The sequence below is a fragment of the Echinops telfairi genome, unplaced genomic scaffold (assembly GCF_000313985.2).
Source record: "Echinops telfairi isolate 266 unplaced genomic scaffold, ASM31398v2 ScPeMD7_4;HRSCAF=17, whole genome shotgun sequence".
NCBI classification, from domain to species: Eukaryota; Metazoa; Chordata; class Mammalia; order Afrosoricida; family Tenrecidae; genus Echinops; species Echinops telfairi.
Genome location: NW_022103900.1, coordinates 17,170,584 through 17,184,452, shown reverse-complemented (window position 1 = coordinate 17,184,452; position 13,869 = coordinate 17,170,584). Strand labels below are relative to the sequence as shown.

The window sequence follows — 13,869 nt, the reverse complement described above, 5'->3', positions numbered from 1 at the left end:
GTACCCGCTGGGTACCCACCACCCTCTGTCAGTGGAGGCTTGGGTGCTCCTGTGATACTGCCAAAGTTTCATCAGAGCTTCCAGCTTAAGGTGGACCAGGAAAAAGGCCTGGTGATTTATTTCAGAAAATCAGTCAATGAAAACCCACAAGGGTTCAATCCCCAGCAAATCACAGGAAGGGCACAGGATCAGACTATGTTTAGTCCCATTGTACACGGGGTTACATGAATCTGAGTTGCCAGGAGGCAGAACCAATTCCTATGCTAACAGCAGCAGCAGCAGCAGCAACACAGCTCAGTGGCTAAAAACAGCAAAGAGCTTTCTCGTGGCACATGACATGATCATCTGAAGCCATCCGTCTCCTCAGGAGACCCCGACCCATTGTCTTCACTCAGGGACACAGGTAGTTGGACCCTACACTATTTCGGATAACATTTGTTATTCGAAGAGGCAAGGAAAGGTGAAAAAATTTATAGTAAGTCATAAAACCTTCTGCTCACAGGCTAAACTTCAAGTGAAATTCTGTCTTGTGTCCAGATTAATGTAGACCAAAAAAATGTTTTTTACTAAAATATGAATTTACTCAAGTTTGCAGAGAAATGGTAATTATACCACCTAAATGGTATGCTTTCTTGAAATTATAGCTTACACACAGAAATTTACCTGCCTACTTAAAATCTCATAATTTATTAAATATTTGGGAGCATGCTATCAGAAATAGTTTATTTCTATAAATTTAATAATCAAATTCTATAATAGTATGGTTACAAATTATATAAATTATGAAATAGAAACAAAATTCAAAGATAAAAGGTGATGTTTAATATCTTGATTTTAAAATATTTGTCAATAAATATTAATCTTATTTATATGAATTTATTAATATAAGCATTGTTAATCCTAAAACTTAGTGAAAACTATGTTTGATTGTAATGACTAAAAACAATGCTTGAGATGGCTTTATTATCTTAAAAGTTTTGGATTAATTTCTGGTTATAAAAAGATTTGAATCATGTTCATAAAGGTAGCTTCTGGTCATATGGTCTATAATGGCCAAAAATCTACACAGATTTAAAGGGAAGAAGTACACAATTGACTATGTACTTAGTTATGATGCTCAAATTTTAATTCCACCCATAAATTTGAAAAGGTTGTAATTGTTTTAATGATCATTTTATTGGGGGTTCTTACAGCTCTTATAACAATCCATACATCAATTATATCAAGCATATTTGTACATATGTCACCATCATTATTTTACATTTGCTTTCTTTTTTAGCCCTGTTATCAGCTCCTCTTTCTTCCCTCCCTCCCTACCTTCCACCCATTCTTTCTTTATTAAAAAAATTTTTTTTATCTTTGCTGATATCTACCAGTTTTTCTTGCTTGTTTGTTGTTGGTTTTTTTAATTCACTGAAATGTCATTTGGAAGACTTTCAGTTATGGTAGAAAATGGTTTCCAAATTCACTAAGTGTGCTTATCTAAGTTTTTAATTTTTGTATAAACAGTTTAATGGGATATAATCTAAATAACATACAATTCAATAGTTCAATCATATCAAAAAGTATTGTACAGTCATCATGATCAATTTTAGAACATTGTGCTTACAGCACTTTTCATTTATAATAGGTTATTGAGGTATAATTTATATACTATAAAAATGCATCTATTATACACAATTGTTTTAAAGAAATAGTTTTACAATCGTCATCACCATTCACGTGGGGTTGCTCCTTCAGGGAATGTGGATGTGGATATGACATGTCTAGTATACATACTAGATATTTTAGCCTTTATGATTTTATGAAGTTGTTAAACTCCCATGGATCCCTTTGTATTTCAAGAGACAGAGTAAACCTGAATGCTTGAGATGGGGGGGGCGGGGCGCAGAGGGAGGGGATATAGGTAACTTCTATTTAACCTGCTTGGCAAAGTTGAGTTTCAATTGCTTTTCCCAGACTATGTTTTATAGCCTTTACTGTAAATATGATAATGTCATGCCAAAGCACATATCCTTATTACACAGGTCTCTTCCTCCGTAACCTGGTGAGAGTTCTTCCCTTCGTTAAAGGCTGTATGACAACCTCCACTGTTCTGTTTTCCAACTTACCTCATTTTTCCACATTGAACCTCTAGTTCCATCTTTTCTATTTTTTTCCCCAACAGCATCAATTCCAGTCATTCACTTTTGGGGAGTCAAATTCTTCCAAGGTCTAAAGATGAATTTATGCCTGCTTCCTTTACTTAGTGTGGGGGGCATTCCAGGAGTTTTAGGCTCCAAGGAGGATACAGTCAGACCTATGACAGGATCCTAGCCTCTGGGAAAGAAGGCTCACACACAAATAACTATGCTAGAAGTTACAGCTTGTCATGTGCCATGGGCCCCAATAACACATCAAGGCAGAAATCAGCCCCTTCAGAGAGGGTGTAGTCAAAAACTTCCAGAAAAGGCTTTAGTGGTAACCCTTGAGATGGGGCTTGAAGGGTAGGGATGGATTTTCATGTTCAGAGAATTAGGCTGAGGATGGGGCACAGTCAATCCTAAACTACTGCCATTGCCCTGGTGAAGCTGGCAAGTAAATGTTTGACTGTTAACCACAAGGTGGTTGCTCTAAAGCCATCCTCTCCCATAAAGACTTAGAGCCTCAGAAACCTGATATAAGGATGCTCTGTGACAGCGGGTTTAGTTTTGGCTTGCTAACCACAAAGTCTGTGGTTCAAACCCACAAGTTACTCCCTGGGAGAGGTTAAGGCAATCTATCTGCTTAAAAACTTACACAGCCTCGATGGTAGTGGTTTGGGCTTGTGACAGTGTTGTAAAAGACCCTTGGTGCTGTGAGTTAAAGCATTGGGTTGCTAAGTTTGAACCAACCAGTAGCTCTTCAGGAGAAAGACGAGGCTCTCTTCTCCTCAAAAGTTTACACCCTTGAAAACCCTAGGGAGTTTTGCCCTGCCCTCTAGGTTCACTAAAAGCAGCCCTGTGGTGTAGGAGGCTACACATTGAGCTGCCAACCATAATGTCAGTAGTTTGAATCCACCAGTACCTCCTCAGGAGAAAGATGAGGCTTTATGTTCCCATAAAGGTTTACAAGCCTCAAAAACCCAGAGGCGTAGTTCTACTCTATCATACAGGGTAGAACTACGCCTCCGAATCAACTCGAGGACAGTGAGTTTCTGGTGTTGTGGGACAAGGACCAGCTGCCACATCTAACGGCTGGGGTTTCAAACTCACCTGCAGCCCTGGGAAAAATTGAGGTTGTTGGTGCCTGTAAAGATTTATGGTCTCAGAAACTCGAAGGCAAAGTTTTACTCTGTTTTATAAGTTTACGATAAGTCAGAATCTACTTGATGGCAGTGAGTTTTGTCCTTTTCAGAAAGGATCCTTGGTGATACTGTGTGCGGGTTAAGCATTGGGCAGCTAACTACAATTTGGTGGTTGAAAAGTACCAGCAGAAGAAACATGTAGCAGTCTGATTTCAGAGATTACAACCTTGGAAACCCCGTGGGGTAGATCTTCTCACTATGAGCTGAAACTGATTTGATAGCAATGGGGAATCCTCCTCAAGGAATCCTGGTGGTGTGATGGTTAAGCACTTGGCTGCTACCCAAACTTCAAAGTTGGTGGTTCAAACCCACCTAGATTCATGGAAAAAATACCTAGTGATCTGCTCTCATAGCAATTACAATCTAAAAAACCCTTTGGGCAAGGCAGCTCTGATTAGTGACCCCAAGAGTAGCCACATGAGTCACTAGGAACTGAAATCAACTTGATGTTACTTAACAGCAATCCCTTCTCAGGTTCAAAACTATTCCTGTGCTCTCTTTCCCTCATTTGCTACCTTCCTCTGGTGGTTCAAACCCTCCAGCTGCTCCCAGGGAGAAAGTTGAGGTGCTCTGCTACAATAAAGATGTACAGTCCCATAAACACTATGTAAAGGGTTTCTACAAGTCAATACGGACTGATGGCAATGAGTTTCTGCTTTACCCTTCTTAAAATCAAGTCAAAACAAAACAAAACAACAACAAAAAATTTCGATTGGCATATTTTTTGTAGCTTTCCCTCATATCTTTATTATTCCCACTTCCTCCACAGATACCTTAGACTGACAGAAGAGCCAGCATCGTCCTTCCCATTTCCCTTGCTGTCTGTGCTCTTCGTTTTACGGAGGTTACTACTAATCACCATGGGCTTACAGGGAAAAGTAAGTACTGGAAAGTTAGAGTCTTCTTGATCTTGCAAGGTTCAAGCTGATTTCTTTCCAAGATGGTTAGTTGATAGGTCAGTTGGATTTGTGCTATTTACTTTGTTTTTGAGGGTGGAGTTCACCAAACATCTTCAGTCCTTCTAACCTAGTTCTAGGCTCCTCAGCCAACCTTCTGGCTCAGAGGCGTCCACCCTTGCCTGAGCCAGGGGGGCAAGAGGTGACCATGAAATGTGTAAGAAGTCAGACAGCTTTGAGACAGTTAAAGGAATTTCAGGCCTTTCCAGGCCACACATTCTACCACCTAGGATCACATAGGTATCCTGGGTAGCAGGATAGAGCCTCATCCCCTCATGGTCATTAGCATCTCTACAGAGCCTCAGCCCAGGTGACAAAGGTTTCCACTCTTCCCCAGAACCATGGGATTGAGGCATTGCAACTTTCATGAAAAGGGCATTTTAATATGCACAAATATCACTGGCAAAATGTGTTAGGGCTTTGAGGAGTTAAGACCCCAATCTGCAGGATGCTTTCGGTTGCACGCAATGGCCAAAGTTACATTGTGGAGTGAAAGAGTGGAAGCCTCAGGAAGTCTTCAGATTGCTTCTTGGTGAAAGCAATGGCCAGAAGATGCAGATGGAGGTAGACAGAAAGCTTTACAAAAGGTCACATACTTGTAAGGCTCAGGAAGAAAAAAAAGATGGAAGAGAGAGTAGGACATGTGATCTAGGAGAGAAACGACAGTTCCATGGTAGAAAATCTTGAAGGAGGGAGAACGGCCTATGCTTAGGAGCAAAATGGGGAACATACATGTAATCTTCTCTGTAATCCTTCTCTGAAGGAAGGCGATGAGTATTACATTCATAAAATGTGTGAACATTAAGACAGATGTTTAGGAAAGTTAAAGGAATAATTTCAGTGAAGTGTGGATAAAGATTCCTGGTGGTACAAATGGTTAATAAGCACTAGGCTGTTCATCCAAAGGTTGTAGGTTCCCTGGGAAAAAGATCTGGTGACCTGCTCCCATAACGACTACAGTCCAGAAAATCCTAACGGACAATTCTATTCTGTCACATTGGGTCACAATGCATGGAAAATGCACAGGATGGCCTCTACCAACAATAACATGATCATGCCCATTGGTAAAAGGCCCAACAGGTTTGGTAGAAATGCCTTTAGTAATGTGATGCTGAAAGGGACCTGAGAATTAGTGAAGGCCAGTTTCAGTCTGGAGAGCAGGAACTTTTACGGAACCAAGTGATTTCTTAAGCGTATTCAGCAAAGCTTCAAGGGCAAATTCAAAACAAAGCAAAGCACATTCGAATAAGTCTATTAAGAAAATAAAAACTAATGTTGAGTGGCACCTTACTTGGGGGGGTGGATGTTCTTAATGATGTATTTTATTAACATTTTAGTCATTATACAATGAAATATAAACATTCAAAATATTCAGCAAACAGGTTCTCTGGGAAATTTCAAAAACAGAAAGATTGTTGGAGTGAAAAATCTATGAACTGTTTTGTTTCTTTTTTGCATGCTAGCCTAAGGGAAAATGGAATGCTCACATTTTATTTGCATTAGACACATTTTCCATTCTTTGCTATTAAAATAAAACCCTTATAAACCATTGACATTCTATCAGCATATTAAAATGTATTACATTTACAACAAAATTTGCACTTTAATGCTTCTGTGAGCCAAACAAATGAAAAAATATCCAGGCGGATTCAAAAGCATGATGAGGTAATTTCCATGATGGCACGAGACAGCACTTCCTATTCCCTGCTGTCCCTTCCCCATTCTGGGAAGTGCGGGGAAGGCACATGTTCAGCTATTTTGTATCACAGTTCAACCCTGTAAAGGATTGTCAATTAAGTTCAGATTTAACTACAAATTGCAGAGAGATGGTTTTTCAGACATGGCACTCGGTTAACTTTTCCTCATTTATTTTTGCAGTCTTCAATTACAGAGCGTATCATTCAGTTTAAAATTCAAGACAGGAGTGAGACATATGTAGCTAACACACACATTAATCAGTTTCTCTCCAAAAACCCATTTGTAATTTCCACAAATCTATCAACATTTTCACACAATATGGTCCCTTCAATATAAGGGGCAGTAACATAAACAAAATCTTGTTACTCAAGTGATTACTATAAAAGTGGCAACTCCCCCCCCCCCCAAAGGAACCTAAGGACATCAGCAGCTATATGCTAGAGCAATAGAATGCTCAAAACCCTAATAGCTTCACGGAGTCCCATTTTTTAGCAGGTGGTATCTAAGTAATGAGTTATTTACAAAAAATAAAACTCAACTAGTATTGACAGGCTAGCACAAACTGACTTGAAATGAAAGTAGAGAACAGCATTAAAGCAACGATTTTCATGTGTACTGCTTCCATACCTCAGTTCATTAAACAAACAAACAAACATCAAATTAAAAGCTAAACTGGAAAAAAGCCAGAAAATAAAACCCATCCACTGTAATCTATGTCAGAGGTTCTCAACCTGTGGGTCGCGACCCCTTTGGGGGGTGGTCAAACGACCCTCTCACAGGGGTCGCCTGATTCAGAACAGTAGCAAAATTAGTTATGAAATAGCAACGAAAAATAATTTGATGGTTGGGGGGTCACCACAACATGAGGAACTGTATTAAAGGGTCGGGGCATTAGGAAGGTTGAGAAGCACTGATCTGTGTCCTTTACTCTCTTGTGAAATCATTAGAAGACATGAAGGATTGGCTTTGTCACCTGTCTTTTCCCTGTCTGTAAATTCCTGGGGGGAAAGCACTCACCTGTCAGCCTCGCGGTGCAGTAAGCACGCGGAAGCTGACATTTAAGAAATAGCCTTTTCCGGGGGAGAGCAGAGGTCCGCAGTTGGAAAGCAGGGAACCCTTTACAATCTATCCTCCATTTCGGCTTCCTGTTGCCTCATCAAAATACGTTCCAAGTAAAGTCTCTGTGGGTCTCCGTTGGGTAGTGCTATATATTAAAACACTAAAAAATGTGGGGTCAGATTCGACCCTGGGAAGGGGGAGTGGTTTGAGGAACAAACCTAAATGCAAATGAGTTGGATCAATGATAGCAAGGAACCAGCGGGGATTAAAGGAGTGAAGGGTGCAAACTCACCTGGAGGAGAAGCAGAAGCTGCACACTAGTCAAAGGTCAAAGGGCACAACCTCACAGGCTCCCTGGACCCAGGAGAAGTGAAACGCCTTAATTTGGAGTCTCACCGCCAAGGATGCCGACCGAGATTTGGCGGTTCCTGCCTTTGACACCAAGGAAAACCCCTGCCATGCACTGTTGGGGTCGACGGGGAAGCAAAGGAACACCTGATTCAAATTCTTAAGCGGGGGCCCGGGAATGCCCGTGCACCCACCCCCCACCTAAAACCGCTCCCGCGACGGAGGCCAGAGCCACCTTCACTCTCGTTCCTCACTTTCTCCAGGCCCTCTCGCTCTTCACAGCATCGGTTTCCATGGCGACCTGAAACCGCAGTTCCCATTGGCCCGTTCAATATAAGGGCCGGGCCAATGGCGGCGGTCAGCCCTCTCCTTCCGACCAATGGGGCTGGCGGGGAGCAGGTCCGGGGACGGCGGCGTGCTGACGTTCCCGGGAGCCCGGGGCTGGCTGGCAGGCGGGCTGGCGGCTGGGCGGGCGGCGGCAGCGGCCTCTGGGCAGCAGAGGGGGCTCCGGGGCTGTCCTCGTCGACGCCGGCCGCGGAGGCGGCACCATGGGCACGGGGTAGTGGGGCAAGTGGGCCACCGCCGCCGACGGGGGTGGTGGGAGAACCGCTCCCGGGGCGGGGGCGAGTGGGGGCGGCAGGGGCGGGCAGCTGCTCGGCCCCGGCACTTTTTTCAGTTTTCCGGGTGCCGCAGAGGCGACCCCGCGGAGCCGATGTCCCTGATTCCCGGAGCGACGACGGCCGCTGCCTAACCTGGAAAGTAAGTGTGCGGGCTGGCGGGAGGGCGCCGCGACCACAGCCCGCGGGAGCCCGGCTCGCGCCCCTCGCGCCCGCCCGCCGGAGCCCCGACCTGCCTGCGCGGGGCGCGGGCGCCTCCCTCCCGTTACTCCGTCCCCAGCGCCGCGCGGCCGCCTCGGCTTCCCTGCCCCGCCTCGTGTTCCTGCCCGCACTCGCCTGCCTGCTCCCCTCCCCCCGGCGGGCGCACAAGTTTCACCCTCCATTTGCTTTTCCCGACGTTTACGCCCCTGGGTCTCCCCTCCGCCGGGCTCGCGACCCCTCCGCACGCCGTCCATTCCCGAGCCGGAGCCTGAGAGCCCCTGCCCCGAACTTGAGCGCCGGGCCGAGCCTTCCTGGACTTGTGCCCGGTGGCTTGCCCGTTCCAGCCCGCCTGGCACGCCGCCCCGCGACCCTACCCGCCGCGGTGCCCGCCTCGAGGCTTCGGGCCGTCTGTCCGTACCCCAGCCCCCACCCCCCAGCCCCGATCCTGCATCCTGGCACTCTCCCCTCCTCCCACACCCCTGCTGCCCGCACCACTCGCGTTTGCCCCCAGCCCCGCTCCTGCACAGCCCCTCGGGGCCGGGCGCCCCTCTGTGCTCGCGGCGCGTCTTACGCTCCGTCCCAGTCGCGAGCCTCTCGCTGCTCGCCCGCCGCCTCACCGCTTCCTCCTCTCCCTGCCCGGAGTTGAAGCGGAGCTGCGGCACCTTCCTGGCGGATTGGTGTCCCTGCCCGCCGCTCCGGCGGTGCTTTCCCCTTTCGCCCAGCCGGGGGAGCGAGGGGGCGGGCCGCGGGGCCGGGATTTGGCTGCGCGTTGGCGGAGTGCGACAAACTGCGAGCTCGGGCCGTGGAGGCGCCGCGGCGGCCGTGGCCGCTCGGGGCGCAGCAGTAGGCAGGTGTGTGTGTGTCCAGGGTGGGACGCGCGCCGCCGGTCCCTGGGCTGGGGACAGATTGTGCAGGAATGCGAGGAATGCACCAGGGGCAGAGTCCACACAGCCCGCCGGGGCTGCTCGGCTGCATTTGTGCCTTAGGGACCCAGCTCTCGCCTCTCAGCCAGAGGTCACCGGAGCATCTTCGGAGCTGGTGAGCCTCGTTCCACTCCTCTCCTCGCTCCTTGCGGCAGATTGGGCGGTGGGGGAGTCGGGGGCAGCGCAGCAGTTCTGGGCTCCAGCTAGCCTTTCATCTGGGGTTTTGCAGCATTAGGGCTGTGAATTTGGGGTTGATGATGGTATTGCCAAGGTTATTGAGCATTGCACAAGGCTCTTTCCAAGTTTGGTTTGCAAGGTTTGGATAGTGCATGGTTTTTAGGAGGATTTTCTGAAAACCTGCAGGAACACGGAGGCCAAAGGTTCTTAGAGTGATGAGGATGCAGCCAGTTATATTTTAGCTCCATCAAAAAATGACTATTAGTGCTCACGGTCAGGGATATGCTGCACGAGAGATTTTGAATGCATCACTCTGCTGTCATATGAATTTTTTTTCCCTGTTACACTAGGCTGTGTTAAGACCTTGTATAATACATAATGACTAGACACAGAGAAGCAGTGTTTGGTCAGCGATGGGACAGATAGAACTGTCTGGTACAGTTAAATTCGGGGAGTGTCAGTTACCATTGAAAGTAACATGGGGGCACCATGGCATATCCAATTCAAGATATAATTTATTAGTGGAAGTCACAGTTCTTTCTCTTCTTGCTAGAGTTTGTTTAAAAAAACAAACAACGGCCCTACAACTTTTAAACGAATGGCAGGCAGCTCACTCATAGGTGAAACTGATAGTGGTTAGTTTGCATTTGGGGTCAAATTTCATTTTCCCTAATGCAAAAAAGCAAAATCTTGGTTGAGGATGCTTGGCAGTATCAAGCTCAGAATCTTGTATTTTTGAAAGGAAATTGTAAGAACATTTCCCTTTGAATGCAGCATATGGCTGTAGAAGGATCTTCGTTTCTGGTGCCTGGGAAACAATGATGGAAAATGGCAGTGCAATCATACAAACAAGGAATGGCCTAAACGAGTGTCCCTGGGTGTGGGAGAGACAAACTGTATGTGGTTTTATTTGGCACAGTTTGCTTTGGAGGGTTAAGTGTGCTATCAGCCTCTCCACAGTTCGTTAATCTGTTTAAGATTCAGAAAATAACATCAGTTGCCGAACGTATCAACTGTATTCCAACATCTACTTTGTGTGAATCAAGAGTATTGTAAAAAGATGAGAGATTTTTAGTAAAGGACCCAAGGAAAAGAAACTAGAAAAGCATGCTTTGCATGGGGAGAGGTTGTGGATTTGTGTGTGTGTGTGTGGCTGCTATTGTTGTCCAGGTATGCCCATAATCAGTGAACCCTCTAATTTAGAGGCTTAATGTATGCCCACTACCACACTGCAAAGACCCTGGGAAGTGCTTGCAACTGCCAGCAGGAAACTTTCATTACATAATGCTATCCTATTACAGTAGAGTTTAACACGTGCTTTTTTTATTTGATGTGGAGATTAGAAAGTAAAAGCAAATTGAGTTTCTCTGCTGCAGAAGCAATTGAAATAACTATTCAAGTATATAGATATTGTATATACCTGATTGGTTGTGCAGATAGTTTTCCCTGCTTCAGAAACCTTTCAGTTAGAAATACGGCATTTAAACTTCCAGGCCTATTGCTAAATGTTAGGATGATTATATTCTATTGGTTACAGGCATTTGAAGAAAGGAAGTTTTAAAATGGGTAATTTTTAAATTACACAATGCAGAATAGAATAAACTGTGTTTTGATCAATGTACCTTCCCACCCCGCCCCACCCCCACTGTTAAATAATAAGGGTACTCTATATTTGGGGTCTTGTATATTTTTCCAAATATTCTACTTTGGGGAAACTTAACTGTTTACTTATCTTGATCCTTACAGATAAGTTTTAGGAGAAAGGTAATAGATTAGGGAATAAAGCAGTGATGGAAAATTTAAGAGAAGATACACAGGAACATAAATAAATGCTCCATTCGTGTGCTGACTAAAAGAAATGTAATGTTCTGGCTGGTTATAATAATGGAATTTGAATGAACTGGAAGGTTGACAGTTCGGTCCCATCAGCCACTCACAGGAGGCAGCTGTGGCAGTTTACTGCCTTCAAGCTGCACAGCCTAGGGGCAGTCTCTGCCCTACAGAGTCATTACCAAACTCCTTTTAATAAAAACTGTGCAATTGTATGACCTTGAGTAATTTTTATTCAGTCAGAGTAGCACTTTTCTTTCTTTTCTGAACTATATAAATCAGCAAAGTAAGTTTAATGAAAACAATTGAAATAATAGTCTTTAAAGTCCAGTTGTCAATTTTTAAACTGGGTAAATTCTGTGCTGTTGACCAGGATCAATTTAAGTACAGAATGTTCTTACCCAGGATGAACCTCAACCCCTTACCTAGGCTTTGAAATATTAATGTATTTTGAGGGTATGGCATAAACGTTTTTTCCCTATTTCAGTTTTAAAGTGGATACCATATCTTTATTTTTAATTGGAAGATAAAAGCATAGGTTATTCTAGGACATACACATCCAATGGATTGGATGTCACTTTGGGAAGTTTACTTCACGCCTTCGTTGTATGGGAAGATAATTACTCCCTGGATGTGTTAAATGGTTCTGTAGTGCTCTTCCTGCAAGGATGAACTGATTTTCCTGAAGGCTAACTCCAATAGAGTTTGCTGAATAAAATAATTGTTTCACAACACTAGTGCCCATAGTCACAAGTAGAAGAGGGAACGATTTAAGGAAGTAAGAGTGTAGGGCTTCATGTGCTACTAATGAGTGGTGACTACAGTCGCCAAGTCGATTTGATCCCCGACTGAGAGGATGGCAGGGTCCTTTCAGGGCAAGGGGGCTCAAGCAAGCTCTGTGCAACAAGGAGCAAGAACTCCTCTGCTTGCTGAAGTCTGTTGGAGAGGAACACACCATTCAGCTGTGTCTCAGATTGTTTAACTATTGGATCTTTTAGGGATACGTTAGTATTGGGAATGTTGCAGAACGGTTTGCTCAGTGGAACTTAAAAGCTGTGCCATTTTTCATTGGCCTGAGTTGTTTTTCTTTTTATAATTGTACGTTTATTTTTTGTTTGATACACTAATAAATGTCAGTTACCTCACTGATCATTTTATTATTCAGCCTTGATAGCACCGTTTATTGTGGCTCATATATAATGAACGATTCATTGCTGATGATAAAATGCTGCTATGGATTGGGTTATAAAGTTTTAATACTGTAAAATGTATAAATTAAAACATGGCAGTGTCTGAATTATTTTAAGCCATGCCATCATGAAGCATTTTTCATGAAGTGAATGATGCCAGGTGATTTGATGGGTACCAATCCCTCTAGGTCAGTGTTGGTTCTTGTATGCCTTACGAAGTCCAGGACACATATGAAGGATGAGGAGGGAGGGGCCAGGGACACCAGTGATGATCTCTCCTGAGAACAGTTATCTTTTGTAGTACATACAGTGATGGCAAATGCCCATGGTGTCAAGCCGGCTGTTCCCTGATGTGCCCCCTTTCTTGTCCCTTGCCACCACCAAACACCTGTCTGCTTTGAGATGAAGAGCAACCTCATTGAGTTTAGAGAGTGTGCATTTCTGTTGTACACATAATATATGGGAAAATTATGGAAAATGCGTAGTTGAAATATTAGAGTACAATGTAAGCCTTTGGAGCCTGCCTTGTAACTGGTACTATCATTTTTCATAGAAACCTACTCCATTTAGAAAGAGACCTTGGAAACATTGGGTAGGTAATTTCTGAAACTCAGGTCTATTATGAATCCACCAATTGCAAACTTGAGAGCCTAGTGAAAGGCACCTTGGGCCACTAAAATTAGGAGACAGGTTTGAACAAACAAGCAGTTCAACATCTTTATTACCGAGTGCTATTAAAAATGCAAGGGTTGGGTTGCATAAGATCCATTTTAACTCAAGGGTTCCCATACTCTGCAGTGTCTTTTTTATATGGTTAAGAAAATAGGTCTCTTAAACAACCATGTTTACACCTTTTTCTTTTCCTACCCCCAACCCATAGCAATAATTAAGTAACTCTTCTGAAACTTTTGAACTTATTTTATGTTCATTTTAATTTTTTATAAAGATTGTTTGGGGAAATGAGTGGAAGAGACACAGCATATGTCCCACATTTTGCCCTCTGCCCATACCCCATTCCAAGGTTAACTATGATGATTTTTTGTTTAAGGAAATGTTTTCATTATCGGGCAACGCTATGACAAAGTACCACAAATTGAGTGCCTTCTCCCACCAAACCCACTGCCCATGAGTATATGCCTACTCATAGTGGTGTAAAAACACAAAGTAGAATTGAGGGTTTCAGAGGTTGTAAATTGTTCTCCCACTGGGGGCGATGGGTTTGAAATAGCCACCTTTTGGTTTGCAACCCAGTACTCACTCTACTACACCACCATGACTCTGAGTGGCATTTAAGAATAGATGTTTATTGTCAGATAGTTTAAAGGCAAGAAGGCCAAATGTAGGATCTTAGCTGGACCATGTTCTCTTCAAAGATGCAAGAAGATCAACCATTCTTCTCTCTCCAGGCTCCTGGTAGCCTTGGTTGTTCCTTGGCTTCCCATTGGAGCTGAATTCCATTGTCAGATGGCTGTCTTCCTTTCGTCCATGTCTCTTTTATATGAGACCATTCAGGTTGGATTGGGAACCACCTTACATTATAGGGTT

The 13,869-nt window shown here is 44.2% G+C and overlaps 2 protein-coding genes across 2 annotated transcripts in view; one reads left to right on the top strand and one right to left on the bottom strand.

The window, feature by feature from the left end:
* The window catches only part of CCDC148 (coiled-coil domain containing 148), a 314,586-nt gene extending 306,827 nt beyond the window's left edge, over window positions 1-7,759 (bottom strand). Inside the window, exon 1 of the mRNA XM_045298561.1 lies at window positions 7,331-7,759. The gene's annotated coding sequence lies outside the window, so the exon portion shown is untranslated. The remainder of the gene's footprint in view (window positions 1-7,330) is intronic.
* A 277-nt stretch (window positions 7,760-8,036) lies between these two features.
* PKP4 (plakophilin 4) overlaps window positions 8,037-13,869 on the top strand; it is a 266,647-nt gene continuing 260,814 nt past the window's right edge. Inside the window, exon 1 of the mRNA XM_045298126.1 lies at window positions 8,037-8,145. The gene's annotated coding sequence lies outside the window, so the exon portion shown is untranslated. The remainder of the gene's footprint in view (window positions 8,146-13,869) is intronic.